A 5121-nucleotide genomic window follows, 5' to 3' on the forward strand; every position below is an offset into this window, starting at 1 on the left:
AATGTGCAGTATCTACCGAGTGACACTACATCTATCGAGTCACCAGTGGTTACCAAGTTCAGAACTACTTTGAGTGATTAGTATGGACTGAGCCTGCACTTCTACTAAGTGCATGATGATGTTGAGTAATGTAGTGAATGTTGAGTGTTAGAAGGTCACTAAGTCAGTTCAGTGAACCTGAGTTATATACTATTGGGCAAACTTTGTAATATGTTGTTCACTTGTGTTTTGGCTGACCTTATAGTTTTGTAAATTTGAAAGGTATATATGTAAGGTGCATTGTAAGATATCATATGTATAAGGCAATAGAGAAGTAATGTGAAGTGATTTTTAAGAAGTGCATGCGAAGGATTATCAACAACAGTTCAAGGAATACAGCAAGGTCATTATAGATGCAAAAAAGTTATATCCATCACATAAGGTGATCAGTGCATAAAGGATCTTATCAGCAATTAGTTGTAAGTAGATCCATTGCTTCATCTTAATAGGTGAATCAATTTATAAATCCTTTAACAAGGTAGACTTAATAGTCTTTGTACAAATCTCTTAACTGAGTGCATACTTCATTGTATGTTTGTAAATCCTCTAACAAGGTAGACCTAGCAGTCCTTTGTGCTCCTAACAGGGCAGATCACTAGAAGCGGTCAATGTAATCCTTAACAAGCCAAATTTATGCTACAGTATTGAAGTCTTGTGGGTACCATCCCCACCCCAATTTTACTTTCTATTTTGAAGGTTTCTAGGTTACCAAAACATTGTGTTCTTTTGTGTGATGAATGTTTTATCTTTTAGTATTAATGTATGCAGTAGCATAGATGGATTTATCGTAAATTTAAAAAGAAAATTTTAAAGTTAATAATTCATCCCTCCCCTCTCAGTAAGTTGTTATATCTTGAATATTTCCAATAGGATCCTGAGAAGGTAAAAGCAATTTTGTAATGGCCTACACCTAAGAATGTGGGTGAGGTAAGATCATTTCATAGTTTGGCTAATTTTTATAGAAAGTTCATAAGAAATTTTAGTTTTGTTTGTAATGCTATGTCTGAGACAATGAGAGGAGATAAAAAAGAATTCAAGTGGACACATGGAGTTGATAGTAGTTTTGAGACTTTGAAACAAAAGGTTGTTGATTTACCTATATTGGATTTTCCTAATTTTAATAAGGTTTTTCAAGTTGAATGTGATGCTAGTGGTAGTGTGATAGGAGCTATATTTAGTCAAGAAGATAAACATGTTTCTTTCTTTAGTGAGAAGTTTAATGATGCTAAAAGGAAGTACTCTATGTATGATCAAGAGTTTTAAGCTATTGTTCAAGCATTGAAGAAGTTGAGACTTTATTTGATTCCTAAGTATTTTGTGTTGTATATTGATCATAAATATTTATAGTACTTGGGATGTCAACATAAATTGAATAAGAGAAATATGGAGTGGGTTGGGTACTTTCAAATTTTTACATTTGTCACTAAGCATAAGAGTGGAGTTACTAATAGAGTTGTTGATGCATTAAGCACATGACATTCTTTATTGACTGGGATGAAGGTTGAAGTTCTTGGCTTTGGTGAAATGAAAGAGTTGTGTGATACTGGCCCTGATTTCTCTGAGGCATGGAGAGAGTGTAGAGTGCCAAATCTAAAAAATCCCATAAGTTTGATGAATATTTCATTCAAGAAGGTATGTTGTTCAAAAATATTCAGTTGCATATTCCTAGAAGTCCTATGATGTTGAATTTGATTAAGGAAAAGCATAGTGGTGGATTGGCTAGAAATTTTGGAATCGATAAGACATTGAGTTTATTAAAGGATAAGTATTATTGACCATAAACATATAAGGATGTTCTAAAATTTGTGAAGAGTTGTGGAGTTTTTCAAGTTGCAAAAGGAGTAAGTTAGAATACTAGTTTGTATACACCTATTGTTGTTCCTAAGAAACCTTGGAGTGATATTAGTATAGATTTTGTTCTTGGATTACCTAAAATAGTGAAGGGGTATGATTCTATATTTTGTGTGGTGCATAGCTTTTCTAAGATGGCTCATTTCATGCCTTGTAAGAATAAATCAAATGTTGAGCATGTTCCTAAAATTCTCTTTAAAGAGATTATGAGATTGCATGGATTACCAAGAAGTATTATTTCTGATAGAGATAGTAAGTTTGTTGGTTATTTTTGGAAAACTTTGTGGAAGAAGATGGGTACTTAGTTGAGGTTTAGTTCTACATTCCATCTGAAGAAAAATAGATAGAAAGAGGTTGTGAATAGAAGCTTGGGTAATTTATTGAGATTTTTAGTTGGAGATAAGCTAAGTAATTGGGAAGTAGTGTTGGCACAAGCTAAGTTTGCATCTAATAATTCTATGAATAGGAGTATAGGGAAGACACCTTTTGAGATTGTTACTAGAATGAAGCCTAGAGGAGTATCAAACTTGAGGAATGTCATAGGTAAATAAAAGACAAGTGCTATAGGGGAAGAATTTTCTGATTTTATGAAGTCTGTGCATAAGGAAGTAAATTTGAGGTTGGAGCATAGTAATCAGAAGTATAAGGAGAATGCTGATAAGTCTAGAAGAAATCATGATTTTCAAGTTGGCGATGGGGTGATAGCTCATTTTAAGAAAGAAATATTTCCTATTGGAATGTACAATAATTTGAAGATGAAGAAGTTCAGATCTTCTAAGATCTTGAAGAAGTTTAACATTGGAAATGATTATGATGTTGAGTTACTTGATGACATGAATATATCTCCTATATTAAATGTTGTTTATTTATATAAGTATCAAGAGTTAGATGATGAAGTTGTTGTCTCAAAAGATTACCCTAAGAAGAAGATTGAAGAAGTTGAACAAATATTGGATCAAAGAGTTGGTAAGAGCATAAGAGGAAAAGATTGCTATGAATATTTGGTGAAGTGGAAGAATAGACCTATTGAAGATGCTTCATGGATTTCTCAATCTAAGTTGGATTTAGCTCAAGTTGTGACATATCAATTTTCCTTCCTAACCAAGTTGCAATGTCTTGCACTACTAATATTTTAGTGGTTTCCAAGCATTGGAGGATGTTGAGTTCATAGTTGCTTCCAAGTGACCCTTTGGTTGTTGAGTTCTTGTGGTTGTTGAGTTCTCTATGGTTGTTGAGTGTTGGAGGATCCCAAATTTGTAGTTTTTGCCAAGTGACCCTTTGGTTGCCGAGTGTGTGTGATTGACAAGTGATCTTTGGATGCTGAATTTGAGTGGTTATCAAGTGTTCATTTAAATGATGAGTGCTAGTATTTTGTGAAGTCTTCATTTTTTGAGTAGACTATGTCTAGTTTTAGTTCTAGTTGACCTTTCACACATTTAATTTTGGTATAGGTAGTTAATATTTGATGTGAGCTAACTTGTGGCTATGCATGCATTTAATGTAAGGTTCAATTTTGTGATAAGCTAACCTATGGTGCATAAGTATTTAAGGAGGTCTAGGATTGAGTTTTGATAGTAGAACTTATAAGGTTATTTGAATGAGAAGGATATGTTCCTGGGAATGTGAATTTATGTATGATCATGGATTTGAGAGTTGTATTTTTTTCTAACCAGCCATAACCTAGAAGGCCTTATAGTTGGGCATTTATGCTGATTATTGGATGAATCAATAAGTGTTTCACTTCTCCCTCCTTTTATGGTTGTTCTTCGTATTGTGTTTTCAGTGTGTTTAATCTTTGAGGGTGTTTTGGATAGCTAAGTGTGCCTTTGGCCCTAGTTAGTTCTCTTTGTGTTATAGTTAGCTACTATCACCAAGAATTATTTGCAAAGCTAAGAAGAATTATGACCATTGTTTGCTATAGGGGATAGATATGAAGAAAAAATGTTAGTGAGTGAAGTGCAAATAAAGTATCAAATATCAAGTCATTTTTATCCCTAAGGTGCACCCATCTAGGCCCTATAGAGCCTAAAGTATAGAGAATCCTTGTGATTCTATTGAACTTGGTCCAAATCTAAAGAAATTTTAGTTGAATATAGGAGGTAGCTAACCTTTAGACTAAAATTTTTCCTTTGCATCTTGGTATCTGGTCCTTTGCAACCCACTAGTTTTTAAACATCAACACCATCATCTCCTTAAGCCTTCTTTCTTATTATTCCAACTACAGAATGTTCCATTCGACCACCATATGAAGAAACACCCTAGACTTTTTATTTTTATTAGATTCTCACACATGACAAGTTTCTTATAGCCTACTATCTACTTATTTAGAGAATTTAGGTCTTTTTTTGCTTAACCACAATCATCTGTTTTAGGTTTAAGTAAGATTCATTGAATCTATCCTTTTTCCATTTTATTCTCTCTAAAAACTTTCATGATAATCCTCTTTGAATTTATCTCAAAATAGTTTATCTTGAATTCTATGCCACTAGCTCATTATAGTTATCTTCCACACACTTCACATAATTCAAGAAATCAACTTTGTTAACTTAAATTTGTTTAATCTTTGATCAAATACATTTTACTCACACTTGACAATAACAAGCTATTTTCTCACAAAAAATTGTCTTCTAATGCTCAGCCAACATTGAGTTTCTTCACATACACTAAGTCTTTAATAGTACTCAAAACATACTAAACTTTCTTCACTAGACACCAACTAGATTTCTCTTTGCTCAACACTTACTAAACTTATAGCTTAGCTTGAACTAAATTTTTTCTTTGCCTGCACTGAATTTCTCAACTTTTGCTATTTGTTCAATCAGACTTGGTAGACACAATTCTTTACTTAGCCTTCTTCTAGTATTTGCTCAAGTATCCCTTAATTATAGCCTTAGGTAGATAAATAATATACTATATCATCAATGTCTTTCTTGGTCTGAATGCTCCTTTTATACACCATATAACTCAATGTTTCTCTAGATCCTCTTATTATATTTTCTTTTTAAATCCTCTTCATCAATCAATCAAATGATAGCATTCAAACCAAAGTAAGAAATTGTCTCACCAGCAAGTAGTAGGTTGACATCAATGAAAAAATAATGATTGTTCCATGATAGGTTTTACCCATCTTCTTCATTTCAAAAATCTCCTTTAAACAGATGGTATTCTTTTGGGGGAGTATCCTAAGCATTGGTGAGCATGTGACAATGTTGACATGTTACATTCATGACT

This window comes from Cupressus sempervirens, chromosome 2 (genome assembly GCF_028749045.1).
Source record: "Cupressus sempervirens isolate cs-2001-9-10 chromosome 2, ASM2874904v1, whole genome shotgun sequence".
NCBI classification, from domain to species: Eukaryota; Viridiplantae; Streptophyta; class Pinopsida; order Cupressales; family Cupressaceae; genus Cupressus; species Cupressus sempervirens.